The sequence below is a fragment of the Arctopsyche grandis genome, chromosome 6 (genome assembly GCF_051622035.1).
Source record: "Arctopsyche grandis isolate Sample6627 chromosome 6, ASM5162203v2, whole genome shotgun sequence".
Lineage (NCBI taxonomy): Eukaryota > Metazoa > Arthropoda > Insecta > Trichoptera > Hydropsychidae > Arctopsyche > Arctopsyche grandis.
The window spans coordinates 18,045,632-18,062,994 of NC_135360.1; the positions used below are offsets into that span (position 1 = coordinate 18,045,632).

A 17,363-nucleotide genomic window follows, 5' to 3' on the forward strand; every position below is an offset into this window, starting at 1 on the left:
CTGTAACATATACACTGTTAAGAACTACAGGAGTTGTCGATTCACATGGGCCCTTCATATACTGATTGGCCAACATACACACAGTACAATATTAATCTAAGGACTCCACGGTTAAATATTCTGAAATATATATTAATAAGTAATTCTGAATTATATGTGTATTTGTATGTGTCCGATATAAGTATATGTATGTATGTGTCCGATATATGTATTCGCCGACAATAGCACTGCGCCGATCTACTAATATGAAAATAGTAAAAGGAAAAAGAAAAAAGGCGCCAGGGCAGACGTCTGCCGCCCACCCGATGGCCAACCCTCAACAGCAATCTTCCAGCCAACGCAAACAACAATCCATCATAACTCACCCACCCCCCAATCATCCTCCTTCTCTTTCCGTAATTTCACCAAACCCTCCGACACCAAAATAAAGGTATTAAATTTAAGAAAACAGTCTTCGATACAACTTCGTCACTAAAATAGGTAGCTAAAAGGATATAATGTTGAAATAAATCCTCGAACAAAGCATATTGCCGAAAGCCAAAAATATAAGCACGAGAAAAATCCATTAAAAGTATTTCCCGAAAGGAGTAAAAAATTAATGTTTTTAATTCGAAAATGTAAAGTTTTCGCTTTTGGCCTTTGGCCACCTCTTAAATCTCCGCGACAATAGTATTGCTCACCACATAAATTTTATCTTTACTTATTATTGTTTCCCTTCGCAATAAATTACTGCGCAATAATATACCAAAAAAAAACTACAGTAGAAATATATCAACAATTAGTAAGCGAAATGTAGAAAAATATAATACAATTACATTAATATGCCAACTTAATTAATGGTACATCATTTGCATAAATGAGACGTGGAAATCGGAATCACAGAAATGCGTACGTATGAAGGTGCCGTCGTATAAATTACTGGAGGTTTATCTAAATGAATTCTTTGTTTTCATCTAAAGTGTATCACACCTTAAATATCCAGAAAGTTGTTCAGACACAATGGCGACGACATTGTGAATAATCCGATCTACAAAATCTCCAAAATTAACAAAACTATAAAATAATTCCACTAAATATAATTCGAAAAAAATGCGCTTACGCGAATTTCAACGCAGCGCGTCATTTATCACAAGGGCTGTCATCTTTACAAACAGTGTCCATCCCCTACAATCAACAAACTCAATATTAGCCGCCTCATAAATTATATAAGGCCATCGATGTCACCATAAAGACATCCACGCCCATGTCACGATATAATAATAATACCAATTGAATTTTTCGTGCATATTAAATGCTAGCAATTGCGTCGCTTTTTAATAAAATATACGGAGCGAACAATGGCCGATGAAATGAGAGCGCAGTACTATCAAAAAAAACGAAATGAAAAGTCAACAGGATGAATGTTTTAAAAGGCGGCGACTTTCGAATGCGTCGTCATTTGAAAAACAAATTAAAATGTACTTAAAAACCGCGTCACAGAAATAATGGCGATTTTTGCATGTTAAATTTGAAATAATAATAAAAACGCAAGTAAACGAACAAAGCGTATCTACGCCGTCATAAATAATAAAACGAAAGGCGAGGATTTATTATAAAATCGTGGTTACCGAAGAGGGGGACCGATAAGGGTTTACACGCCCAGTGAGAAAATATCGGAAAAAGAAGTAAACAATGGAAGTCGATACCGTAAGACAATATCGGATATTAAATCTAATCAAAAATATCAACATAAACTATTATATTATTTATTTTTTAAACGCACAAAAAGAGGCTTTCAATAAAATATAGCATCATTCAAAAACATAAACATATATGTATGTATATATCTACATATGTACATACATTCGCATACATACATATATTAAAAGAAGATAGTTAAAATACATATATTATAAGACGGAGTCTGAATCCAGACTCATGCCAAAATATTCAATCAAACCACTATACGCATTGCCATACCTAATCAATCTAGAGATGATAGAATGGAGTTAATAACTACCATAAGATCAATTATAATTTGAAAATAACGGTAGAGATCGAATAAAGGGAACAGGAGCTTTTAATTGGAAAACAGATTCAAATATAGAAGGACAATCAACAAGATGATTGACAATTCTATAAATACTCAATTATCAACCAGCGGCATATATATGTAAGTGTTTAGCGTGTAATGCTTTCAACCGATTGATCATGAGTTCACTCCCTGGCCCGGTGTTGCTGGTTAGACCTCGGATATGTGACTCCAGGTTGATCGTTTCCTATCAGAGTTTGTACAATCTATCTGTTCCAAACTGTTCCAAAAAAATGTCAATCTTGACCTACATGTATTTCCCAAATTATGAGAAGTTTCTCCGAAGTTCAATGAATTAATACCCAAGCACTTATGCGTTTATATTCGTACATATAAGGGGAGCTAATCTCCATTTCCATGAAACATGCAAGTTTACGGTAGGTAAGCATGTTTCAAGAATAGGCAATACACATTCACCAAAAGTTACATTTTGAAACAGCTTTGAAGTTGTACGAGCAGTTAAAAACTATCGAATATCATCAGTAGAGGTAGGATAGTCACAGTGCTATCCATTGTTCGGCAAACCTTTAACAATGCATTTACAACCTTTGAACAATACACGGCCCCCTCAGACTCCGGTGACTAATCATCAGTCAACAAAAATCACGGCCGAAAAAAAAATTCACCTAGCGTAAAAAGTATAAATAGGTGCAGGACCGCCGAGAGGAATTCTGGGCCCTGGAAAAATAATTCCATACTCTTATAGATATATTTTTAATATGTGAAAAATCTATCAGAACTATTAGAAAAATACCTATATGTTAAATGCTATTTTTTTAAATAATCGAATAAGAGAGTATGATATAACAGGTACGATTTCACATGGACACAAAGAATGCGCGGATCGAAAAATAATTGACATTTAGCATTAAAGAAATATGTATATGTATTTTCAAGTAGAATAATATAAAATATCAATATCGATCAGTCGAACGGGGCCCCTCGAGTAGTCAGGGCCCTGGAACTTTAACCCCAGTTTCCCCCCCCCCCTCTTTGCGGCCCAGCATAGATGAAAATCTCAATGACCTTTCAGTATTCGTTTGAACGCACTGATTGAGCTGTAGTCGAAAAATAATAAGAAAAACTGGACCAAGTCGGAAGTGTGCAACCTTTTTCTATCAACGAGTGTAGGCACGAGAGTCGGTCACGCACTTGCATCGTTTTGACTGCCGGCTCGCGACATGATGGCCATTATTATGTCAGTGTCCCATTGTCAGAATGGCCATTGTTCGCGGTCAAGTGGTCTTCAGTATCATCACAATGGACCCAGCACCGCAATGACAAGCCAATTCATTTCATTTTTACAAAAAAAAAAAAAAATAAATAAAACACACATACCGTACATACACAGGAGAGCCGCGGGACGTATTCAAAACGGTAATATTTCAATGTAAATTGATAATGAGAGTAATTTAAAGTGATCGGTTAGTTTGTGCGTCTCTCTAATCTGCTTAAATAGAATCAGCCGGTCGGTCGAATCAGCCGGTCGGTACAGAGTGAGCGTAAAAGATAAACCCTCGGTTAGGGATTAACTATTTCAATTAAATCTTTGATGTAAATTGCGTATCGCGCTCATGCTATATTGTACGGCTATAATTCAATCGACCGAATTGATCGTTTGAAAGGATCACTAGTATGTACTAGTCAGTGTACGTACAAATCGATATATACATAATACATACATAAGACGCAAATCATATGTATCATAAAAGCAATTGTGGTGGCCTCATGTTGAGGACTTTAAGATTCGAATTCTTTGGGAGCTTTAATAAAATTTTATACTATGTACATGTAGCATACAATTGTATATTACAATTACTATACGCATTTAGAAAGCACCAAAAATAAAATAAATACTGCATACATATATAATAAAACACTCATATTTGATATGCTGTGTTTATATTGATAAAAACGTATTAAAATATTTTAAGTGTGTAAATTTTAATATTTATTTAAAAATATTAACATTATAAAATAAAAATATTAATTTGAATGTATGACGGGACAATACAAAACCCCATTGAAATCATGAATAGTTAGTATGATATATTAGTTTTAAATGGGGATTACAATACCGTGACAACCAGTTTTGGTCCAAATTCGACCTTCAGTACTACCGGTAATACAAAATATAATAATTTCAATTTATTTGTTTTGACATTGGAAGAAAACGTCGTATCGGCTAGTTCTTATGGATTAGTTGAAGAATGTCTATATTCAACATCCTTTTTGATCTGCTATTGAAAGGACCCGCTTAGTCTAATTATCATAAATTTAAAATCAAAGATAAAGTATGCCGAAAATATTGTACTAATAGACTATTTTCGAATTGATTTACAGCTGACAAAAATTCTTCAAAACAAGGAGCACGCAAAATTAGCTTTTTTTGACAATCGTTGATCGTTAATTCGCACATTGTATAAGGACTCGACACATTACTTAAATAAAGTATTTGATTGAAATCAACCTAAATGAAATCAACTTATATGAATTATATTTTATTGGTAGATAATTAACTTTAATTGTGCTAATTGTTTAAATGAATCAAAACCGATAGATACCAGTATTACCGGTAACCGGTAGTAACAAATATCGGTATTTTTGGAATCCCTAGTTTCTATTAAAAACCTATTAAAATTAATCAGAAATAATTAAATTATTTTTTTTCCTTTTGTTATGTCTAGTAGTTAATCTTATTTGTACAACACAAAAATGATATTAAAAATACAAAACTTTCACAAAGAAAAAAGTTGATTATATTAAATACTAGCTGAACCCGGCATGCGTTGCAATGCCACAATAACGTATGCAATTCCCGTTCCCGTTCCCGTTCCCATTCTCGTTCCCGTTCCCGTTTCCGTTCCTATTTGTCGGAAAAACGCAGGCAGCGAACACATTATTTAATTATTTGTTTATTTTGCCCTAACAACGCATGTCGCGATGCGAAAACATTTGAAATTATTGCGTTGCAAAGCCACTCGCTCCCGTTTTTCCCGTTTCCGTTCCCGTTTTTTGCCGATTTTTTTTTTCACAGTAATCTTCCCGGACATGCATACAACAAATCCGGAAAGTTCCATCGTAATCGGTTCAGTGATTTAGGAGCCTATTCGTGATAGACAGACAGACAAACATTGATTTATATAAACATATATATATATATATATATATATATATATATATATATATATATATATATATATATATATATATATATATATATATATATATATATAATTGGCAGCTAATGGAGCATGAAATGATGTCGAAAATTGAACGATCACTAAAAATTGCCAAATAAACAACTAAACTAAACATACACACGAAAGTAATAAAAGAAAGGGCAATCGAATACCCTTTTTAACAAGATTTAGCACTTCAGAAGCATCAGTCAATCTCGCAGCGGGTCAGCAATAAAACGCTTAACGAGTAAACACAGACTGATTTAACTAACGAACATATCGATTAGATTGAATTACACGTATATACGAATACCCAATATAAAACACGGTTTATACGTATATCATTGATTCAATCGCTTGGTCATCCGGTAGCGTCACCGTTGTAAATTTGCTGCACTCACGGGTGCATTTTCCAACTTGAAAAACGACTTGAAGTACTTGAGCTAGGTGGTATACCTCGAGTGGAAGATTAATACGAAAGTTCAAACGATTTTATACGCTAGAATATGTACGGTAGTAGTCGTTACTGGCTGCAAATAGTGAGTGCTGGAACGATAAGTGCCATCTTGGTGACTGGTAACATAAACGGTTTCAATCGATTCCGGTAATAAAAGGACTATAAGAATTTCAGAAAGCGAGAAAATTAACGATATCTATTTTATCTGTGAATAACGCGGAGGGGTAGTACTCGATTATTTAATAATAAAAATAAGTAAATTATAGAGTGTCTGAAGCATATGGCGCTAAACTTTAACGGTTGAAATATTACGTAATTTTGAATAATAAACACCGTAAAAGGGGAAGGTCCACTGTTAATGATTTTTCGAGTGATTATTATTCAAATAAAAAATAAATAAAATCCTCTTAATTCTGAGAATTTTTCGCGTATTTATGAAAATTTTGTTTATATTTTTTTAGGTCACTAAACAGACATAATTGTTTCGAGCTTCCCCCAAGGTAGAAATAATTTGAAAATTTACATAATATTAATGTCTAAAAATCTAACAAGAATTTTAATGAGAATGTTTTTATCTAAAAAAATTTGTATATACACATAGCGATTTTGTATATACAATTTTGTATACACATGGCGATCTCGCACACGACAATCGTTGCCACGAAAATCGCAAATAAGGAATATCTGCCACCCGAACTCTCTTTAGCGTGATAGTTCGCGTTCATGTACAAGATAGTCACCGAACCACATGGAACAGAAGCATGAACCCTAACAGATGCCATGTTTAAAAGCTGCAGGCCTTTGAAATGAAAACATACAAAAGGATGCTGCGAATCTCATGGCGCATAGAACCAATGCCGACGTGCTGGCCCTGATGGGAAAACATGTCTAAGTGCCCAAAAATGTGAAAAGGCGCAAGAGTATCTTGGACATGTGATGCGGAACGATCGTAGGCCAACCCAGTTGGAGCCTTCGAATCTGGAATCGTTGAAGAATCTTCGGCAGTGGTACGGCCTCAGCATCCGAGCACTATTTTTCTATTTGCCACGATCTAGGAAGACAGGCACGTGAGGAAGAAATAAAGAGGGACAAAAAATAGTAAGTATGTATGTATGTAAGTAAGAAGATTATAAGGTATGTAATACTAAATTTTTATCATCACGATATTATAGCAAACTTCTCAACAAAAAATCAAATAAACAATAGATATTTCGATAAAATTTTAATACACAATTCAGGCAAACCCTCCTATATATTCTGCAGAATCGCTTCCTTAGTACGTTTCGAGTAACTCTACATGGAAACATAAATTGCATCATTTGTAAGGTAAAAAGTGCACGAATAACCCAGTTTTACAACTAGCGCCGAGCTCCTCCAGTACGTATAGTTTCAATTCGAAATAAAAAACGGGGCAAATGTTTCGACAGCTAGATGGGACGAAAATCCTATGCAAGCAACCATCCCCCTCGACGACCGTCCATAAAAATGTCCAAAGCGCTGAAACGTTTGCTCAAATCGTTCCCTCGACCGTATTCGTGAATGTAACTACCCTACCCCTGACACGGTGGCCCACATTGCCTCTGACTCACACACATATAGAGAACTGACTCACCGAGCCTGAAAACCACCCGACCCACCCCGCTCTGCTCCCATTCCTCTGAGTCATAAGAGAGACTCGACATCTGGACCCCTCTTTCCCTCTCCGGTTGAAATTTAACTTCCACGCGACCGCGTTTCAGCTGAACGATCGATGCCTCATCCGTGCTCTATGCTGCCGTCGCTATACATTGAAAATACACTACACGCACTGTGTACGACGTATGTACATATGTATGTTCATATGTAGATACAAATTCTCTTTCTTGCATCTCGAAGTATTGTAAGACTCTTACGTGATCCACTTACCCTTTAAGATCGCGACGCGAATATTTTTATGAAGCGAATAGAATACCATTACGTATCGAAACGTTCTACAATACATTCGGACAATTTCCACAAAGCACACGCGGGACGTTAACGTATACGCAGCTTCATATCGATAGTCTAGCGACAAAACAGACTGGCTGTTACATAAAACCATTTTTACTTTACATTTTTTTTTACCATTATATAATTTCATTGTGCGATAGTAAATCATTTATTTTTATTATTAAATTAAGCTTTTTTCATATGTGCGATTTTACTCACTGAACATACATACATACATACATACACACATATGATAAACATATGAAAAAAAAAACTAGTACCTTTTATTATTAAAAAGTTTGATTATCATTCAAATATGTACATAGCTATATAAAGTATAGTCTTATTTGAGTTATAAATAGCAACAGTAGAGCCCTCAGGAGAGTACAATGAGCCCTACATTTGCCCTTTCCAAAAAGCAAAGAAAAAATATAAAAATACAATAATGCAATAATTCAAGAATTTATATACATATTTTTTTTATTTTATTAAACCCATTTATTTTATTTTACACGACATCTATGGTCGAACAATGTATTGTAAGTATTATTCAAGGCCAATTACAAACATGGATTGAAAATCATAGAGACATCTACGGACTAATTTGTAGCATTCTACATATAAATCAGCAAATTCAAAATGCTGTAAGCTCGAATTTTGCGAGAAATAGTACAGGGTTGCCAATTTGTTGGAACCGTTTCATTGAAAATCAGAAAAATTGGCAAATCCTAATAGGAAACGATCGACCTGGAGTCACAAACCAAAGCCTGGCCAGTAGCTACTAGTGGGATATCGAACCATGAACACACTGTTCGAAAGCATATGCTAAACACAACTCCACACTGCTGGTTATTAAACGTTAAAAATTGATAATGGCAAGAAAACTAAGGAATAGAATTTTTTTCAAATGAGATCATGACATTTTGAAGAACTTAACGAGCTACTTCTGTAAAGTCATACACATAATCGACAAAAAAATATATAACAGCCAGCATCCAAGTCTTTTTACACCCGGTTTAACATACACATAAGTAAAATAAAAAAGTGGCATTGTATTTCAAAACCTAGCGCAAAAGCTTGCAGAGGACCCATTTATTCAGATTTTTTCAGCGGTCCAACCAGAGCCGGGATTAGGAAAGACGAATTGCTGCGTCAATCCGTAGATAGCACGACGAGGTAGAGTAGAAAGAAATTCTTTAAAGAGGACAAAACTCGCGGATACGCAGCATCCGAATGAAACCTCACATTCACATACTTACAAGCCATTTTGTCCCATTACGGTCGGTTTTGAAACGTGCCACTTTCACGGTCAAACAATCCCCTTTTGGGAGAAGTGCGATGTCGTCCCCTTCGAAAAACAACCCGACATAATTATATTTTACGGGGCGTCGTTTGCGCTCGCCGAACATAGTCAAAACCATCGGTTTTTATTCGGGATATATTTTTCAGCACCGTTACTGTGACCGTTAACCGTAATCGTTGTTAACGACTGAAAACGCCACACAGTAGCCGACCTACCGAATATTGACCCTCTCGATAACTGTGAACGTTAAGCTTTGAACAGTGTTTTTAAATGCGAATACGACGTCAGGTGAGCACATATTTAAATTACAACCAATATATATTTTCCCTATACACACAGTTTATTATTAACCTATAATGATTTTATGAAAATTGCAAATATATGCGGTTGAAAATTCTACATATTTACATATGTACATTAAATAAATGCCTTTCTTCCTTTTTTCCCTTTTCATTTGTTTATTTTGTATTTACCTTTTTCATTTGTTTTATATTTGTAAATTTCAATTTCTTCTTATATTTTATTTTATAACCTTTTTCCAATATTTTAATACTATAGTTTAATTATGCAATGTTCTACATATTTTGTCATGTTATAGCCTTTATTCTTTTCTTATTCATTTGTTTTCCTTGTATTTATCTTTTTCATTTTTTTTTATAATCTTTGTAAAAATCCGTTATTGGACTCGGATGTTACATATATTATATATTTACTATTTGTTTTTTATACATATCTATGTACATCCTGTTGTCTGTTTATTTTTCAATAAATAAAATAAATAAAATGCCATCTGTGTAGTGAAAATTGAGTTACTGAGAGTTCAAAGGCGTAAATTGTATGCATTTTCACAAACAGCAAGTGCATTATGAAGATCGTTCCTAATGAAATGCAAAAGCCACGACACATGAATGCGTTCTTAAATTTTGACCTAAAACTTTACCCGCTTGTGCACTGAAAACATTAAATTCGCCCATTAGTAGAATTACTACCAGCGCAGTTACCGAGCGTGTGACTCACTCGTAAATTCGCAATAAACTTACCTTATATACCACATAAAAACACTGTGTAACTGTGCTTACAATATTAAATAAGAAATTTCCTAAATGTACTCAAAAATAGATGCATAATCATCATCATTGTTTACAGTCATTGACCATCCATTGTTGGATGAAGGCCACTAATTCGTCTTTGCTTTGCGAAACTCTCATTCATTTCACCCCAGACAATTTTTCTAATTTCATCCAACCATCTATTCTCTCGGGTATCATTCCAGCACTTCTGTAATCCGCCATTGCTCTCTTTACTCTCTCCACTATTATATTTATATATTTTTATACAATAGTGACTTTACAGATTAGCTCCAAGATTAGCAGATTATGACTTTACAGATTAGCTCCAAGTCGTCATTATGGCTATCAACTACCCTTGTCATATTTCTCATCCACGTATTCGTTATGAAAAAAATAGATACATACATATGTATTGGCATATAAAAAAACGTATTTTTAACGCCAGCCATAGGTCTTTGAGCTTTTTTTTCTATTGTGCTTTACACTTACATAAATACTATAAATACTATAACGCAGATATTGGGTGATTAGCTCCCATCAACCACTGGTTTACTAGTGCTGTTCACCTCATCTCGCGTTCGTGCAAAAAGGCCTCAGCGTATAAACGTGCCAATAAGGTCTCGGAACTCATCAAACAATTAACTTTTTAAGCGGAGAGTACCCGATGGGTATAAATAATAGGCATTTTTGGTTCATGCTTCATTCAGAGATGGAAGGCCAACGGATAAAGAACAATAAACTCCTACTACCAACTGCTGCGTCTTTCAATCCGATCTCGGAAATCCCTCTACGCGTTCACGCTATAATACTAACAAAAAAAATTGCAAAATGGATAATGGTCGGTAGATCAGTAACTATTATAATAGATATAACATGTATTGTGAACATACTTTAAAAAATAAAAAAAAATTTAGAAAAACATCATTGTCATCATTTTGTAGACAGTTTCCTCTTAATTTTTGGAGATGACAAAAAGGTGAGATAACAAGGTGATCATAAATCCACGGACATAATCAACGTTTACTTAAAACTCGAGCAATTTTGTACAAAGCTTCCGGTAAACGGATAATACGAATGTCCGTGCTGGCAACGGATACCATAAATTGCATCTGAATATCGGAATAAAACTATGAAAAGCGAACCTACAGTCATAAAAGTGCTTTTGCGTAAATCTTGAAATGCCAATAAACAATTTACAAATCGCGTAAAAACATTATATGCGGTCACAACATTGTGTACTCGGGATGACGATAAAATTGAATGAGTCTTTTGACCTTTATTTGAGAATTGACCACCAGATCAAAGTGAACCAAATGTTCATCCGGAATTCAACTGTAAAACAAACATGTTTCATCAATCGATTTCATGAAATTTATATCGAATGCCCCACGTTCGAATAATTTTCGTTCATATGTACCTGCATATGTATGTATGTACATATGTTCTACGTACATACAAACATGCAAGCTTTAATTTTAAAATTTATACGCGTTTTTCGTTTGCCCAACTACGTGCTTTCATATTCACGAGTATCCTACTATCCATTAAAAATTGCTTACAACGAACAGAAAAGGCCATCAAGTATGCTCACGTATGTAAGTTAACAAACAAGAACTTGAACGCCAGAGCGGAAAACTTTCGGAAAAAACCACCTGAAACGCCACAAAACAAATATCGCATGTGCAACTTTTATAATGAATACAAATTTCGTCGAAAATATATGCCGTATCATTTGAAAAGAAAATATTTCACGTAGTTAGCAAAAGTAGTTATACAAACCAAAAGTGTTGAATGCCAAATTCAGGTCGAAATTTAAATATTAACTAAATTATATTATACACGGGAATTTGTGTCGGAAAATAAATGCCAGCATAAGAATAAATTCCATAGACTTGTAAAACGTATACCTTCAGCGTTCTGTAAGGCAAATTTTATTAATTCAAATCACAAACATCATAAATTAATTCGCCGAAAAAATATATACAAAATTTACGTGACCAAAGAATAATATCATTTCGGAGGTGAAAAAAGCCATTCCTGTCGAGAGTTGGGTCAAGGCTTTCGGGAGAATTGCACATATCAACATTTACGTACACACGTACATACATACATTCATACAACTACGATGATGTAATGTATACTATCAGAAATGTTGTATAACTGCTGAAATTATACCTACGCATGAGGATGAAAAAAAAAGAAAGCGAAACATAATACGATCTCGTAATGGAAGTAATCTGTACGAAACGAATGGAACAGAAAACGGTAACCAAATAATTTATACGATCCGTTGAAAGCTTTTCCGTAAGACAATTCCAAATACAATATAAAGCACACCCGCACACACAAATTACACATATAAAGAAAAGGCACTTTAATAACTTCACGTGTGGTCATTTTTAAGACAATGTCTAAAATCAAGGCATTTATTTCGTCCCATCATAATATGTATATATGTACATACAAAAGTATAAATAACCGTACAATAATAAACATACATACATATATTAAAACGAAAGCATGTATGTTTTTTATCTAGATATATGGAGACTTCAAAAAATAAATATTTCAATTATCAGAAGTTCAAAAGAATGCAGGAGATCATACGACTCGAAGAAAATACTACACATAGTCGAAGGCAGATATACATAGCACATACATACATACATATATGTACACATGCTCATATATACTTGGATGGCTGGGAATGTCGCGGGGATGGTGTGAGTCATGGTGGAATTGACCACGAGGGCTGTGTATTCTAAAACCGCTAGCAACAATAGCCTTGAGTATCTTTCATATATGAATTAATTTCCAAAACCACCTGTTAAAATATCAACCAGCACAACACTAGTACATACATACATAGTTTGGATTAACCGAATCATCAACTCATCAACCGAAGAGCATAATAATATGCACATATGTAAGTGTATAAGCCGATACTAATTTATGATAATCAATGTTGGATTATTCACGTCAACAAAATCTTGACGACTGTACCAAAACTTGAGGAAACACAAACCAGTCGATTCATATTTTTAAGTGGCAAAGACAATAGAACCCAGACTTGAATAAGATAAGTGAAGTGAAGATACATATAAATAAGTCATTCTATAACAATTCAAAGAATTGAACAAACTTTGCTGGAATGTTTCCACATTAGAGAGCCGTCTGAAAGTAAATTTCAATCCATCCCAGAAATAACAGAAAATTTGAAAAGTACCAGCCCATAATAGTCAATTACACGTCAAACCACATCTACTATCGAAAAGAATCATTAGAATTATTAATAAAAACTTAAATTATAATACACTAGTGGTTTTACCCGGCTTTGCTCGGTATTTGTAATATAAACCGCTTAAAAATGGCCAATCTCATAGTAAAAAATTTATTTGAATAGTTTTGTTTTATTCAAATTTATTTGAATATTCATTTGTTTTTGTTTTATTAAATTTAAGGTCACGGATTCGCCCCCAATTCGGCCTTCGCCCCCGGCATCCCCCGGGCCTTCGCCCCTGGCACCCCCCTGGGCCTTCGCCCCCGGTGCGACCCAGGGGCGAAGGCCCGTTCCCCGTCCCCACGTTGTTTACAACAATACATATACATATACAAAGTCTCAAATATACAAAGAAATTATATTATATATTAGATTATATTTCATATTTTCCTTTCAAGAACAAAAAACGAGACTTGTTTTCCATTTGAAACTATTAAAAATACATATATCTATATGTATATCAGTTTGGTATCAGTTTCAGTTCACTAAGTAATAAAATAACCAAATTAATTTATGCATACACCCAAATATGTATGTACTTTGAATTAATGTTTTAAAACAATTGTATGACTATACATAATTTGTTTTAAACATGTATAAAATTTACTAAAAAAAAATTTTATTCCAATATTCTACGACACGGGGTGGGCTTAGGATTAATTTTATTAATCGATGGCCGACCCGACCAGCGCAATCCATTATTTCACGGAGAGATTTGTCCAGTGCAGCCATATTTTGACTGCAAGACACTGCATTGCGGCAATAAATTTCACAGAATGCGACGGCTAAACCTGCGCCCGAAGCCAAATCCCCACAAAATAATTCCACATAAACGGACAGTATGCCCCGAGTTTCTGGACTCAATTTTTCACATTTTCCTTGAATACCTGTGTTACCGTCATAAACATTCAATAGACACATGCATACATACATATGTAGATACAAACAGAACAATGCATTGGACATACATATGTATGCATACATATAAACGTCATGCACTTACATATGTACGACCAAGGATTTTCCGATAGATATAATATTATATAATAGTTCAATTTAGCAGGCGGCGATTTTCCCGCATGCATTTTGTTTCACAATGTCGAATGCATTAGCGAGATTGTCTTAACACATGTGGCATACATGATTGATGATATAAATTCTAAAAGCTCCGAGATATTTTATACATAGATATTACATAGACTACTTAGATAAATTTATAAAAATATAGTTGTGAAAGGACGATCCTTTTATGGGGTTGTTGTGATGGTTAAATGGGTCAAGAATTACATACATATGTATGTAATAACTAGTATTATGCCCGTTGAAATTTCAACGGGTGCTTTCGGATTGATACATGATTTAAAATAAAGTTACAATATGAATAGTAATAATTAATCGGAATCGGAACTGAAAGAGAAATCGGGAATCGGTTATGCCAATTAAATTATGGAATAAAAAATAATAATAAAATTATAAAACCCGAAATCAACACCGGAATCGGAATTGGATAGTGTGAAAAGTACGTATTTTTACATCGCATGGCGTAAGCAAAAATGTATGTTTAATTTACAAAACCCAATACCCACAATTATGTATAAACAAACCCCGGTCATTGACCTCGCAACCTTTAATATTATAAATTACATATTGTATATTATATTACGTCTTGGTGTACTGGTTTAAAGCCCAGTCAAGCAACTGAGCGGCCCGGGTTCGACCCCGCGATCTGGACTTTTTATTTTTCAAATATCGTTAAAATATAAATTAATTTCAATTGAAAATATATATTTAATTGTTTAATATGTAAACAAAAAAAATGGTTCAAAACCTCGCTAAAAAATATTATAATTACGTATTTTTATATGGCGAGAACGAAAAGTTTCAATTAATATTTACAAAAAAAAGGACTATTTCAAAATTGGACGATGGCGTAATTGGTTAGCTCATTGAAATCAGATATACGTATAAGAGGATATTTGGGTTCGCGAGTTCATCGGTTCGACACCGCGGCAAGTCTCGACGAATGAATTTATACAAAGTTTAGGCTTTTTATTGATTCATTCATTATGTTCGGCAAGCGTTAGGACACACACACAGATTACTGTCTTTATATATATGATATAATATAATATATATGATATAATATAATATATGTACCTACTATAACGATTTAACTACATTAGAGCTAACTTTGCGCATATGTATTCATGCAGAATCTTGAGACGACTACTCCAAAGCATTCTAATTTATTATTATTAGGGCTATGAAGTAAAACATACACGGTATGCTAATCAGTCAGTAACTCTCAACATATTATTTGACTTGTGTCTTTCAAGTCTATAAAATTTGTGGTCGACTATGTACATATGTACATACATATGATGATATGAACCTGCGCCGCCTCCTGCAACGTGTAACTTGACCCAGTTTTTGGCGGCTTCTTTTGACAAGGGTCAAATAAGACATTGTGTAAATACATATACGCAGACAAACCGAACGATGGAAGATGCCTCTGCAAAATGTTAAAAATGACGAGGGTGTTTTTAATATGAACGCGCGAAACAAATTTCAATATGGGGGTGAGTGAGGAGTGAATTTGGCAAATTGGTTCGGTGGTGCGCTGCTAATTGAATTCCCTCGCTAAAAGTCTGATTTATTTAAGACCGGGTTTTTGCGTCTAAAAAACCGGAAATTGTAAGAGGGAGTAGTAATTGTTCTGGCGCCGCTGGTGACAGGATTTCCTGGATGAAGATAGAGCGGATGTTTCATTAGGGATGCCGCTGGATTCGACAGGGAGGGTTGATTCAATATAACAGTTTCTATGCTTAAATATGAAGTAGGTATAGGTAGATTTCACCCTTCAATATTGAGTTTAAAACGTTTGAGGAACTGGGCAGCTAAATACATCAAAAATATTAATAGAAAAAAAAACTTATGCCCTTTTTATTTGATGCTAGTCAAGATAGTCAAAATAGGTATATGTACATATATACATATACCTATGAGTCGTTACATTTGAAAGTGGCGAAAGTCAAATTTTCAGTTCCAACAACACTATTTCTGTTAATTTAATTCACAAATTGTTCACTATTTTAATTCGATATGTCCAGAATCTCGGAAAAGCAGATTAAACGTATTACAGGCCACCGGTATTTTCAAATATTGTTAAACGCAAATCATTATATTTAATGTTGTACGAGATATTTCTCGAAATGAAGAAAAGTGGACTGATGCTACTTTCAAATACATATAACGGCTCATATAATGCTTCAGTATCCACGTTGATGAAGTGAGGAAAATGTTGAGAGAATAAGATTAAACTGGTAAACATCCAACAGTGCGATGTAAAAAAAATATTTCGCATATGAAATTTATTGAAAAATAGGTAAAATCAACTTTAACTCATTAAGGACCGCCAGAATTTTCCGAAAACTATAGTCCGCGTATTTTTCACAAAGTAACGGTAAATTAATAGGTTTTGTAAATTAAACATAACTCCTTAACCATTATATCAATTAAATTAAAATTTGAAATATACATAACCATTGACCTATTTTTCAAACTGTGGTGATTGCTGTATACAATTTTGTATAAAAGTGATATACATACATACATTTCAATATATTTTCACGTAATAAAAGCTAGCTATCTAATAAATCATCGTGTTATTAATTTGAATGAAAGATTCGATTTGAGAAGTATGCACGCCGAGATAAAACCAAGCAATTTCGATATTTGAAATATTTTCTGAATATAATTATTTTGGAATTTTATCGATAAATTCTAAGAAAAAAGAAATTCAAGCTTTAAACCATAGAAAAACAAATGTTTTTTTTAATTTATTTATCGATATTTTGGATAGAGATATGCTGGTATGACATCTATGAATGGGAGTTTGGAGGATTTAAAAACACACATGCAGTGCTGACAGACTGAATAAAATTTTATTGTAAACACACCGTATGTGTTTACAGCCTATAGTAAGTTAATATGCAAAAATAGATATAACGTTAAAAAAAATCTAAACTGGGC

The 17,363-nt window shown here is 34.0% G+C and overlaps 1 protein-coding gene across 5 annotated transcripts in view; it reads right to left on the reverse strand.

Moving 5' to 3' along the window:
• The window catches only part of Mob2 (MOB kinase activator 2), a 175,726-nt gene that overhangs the window by 146,223 nt on the left and 12,140 nt on the right, over positions 1-17,363 (reverse strand). The window lies entirely within an intron of this gene.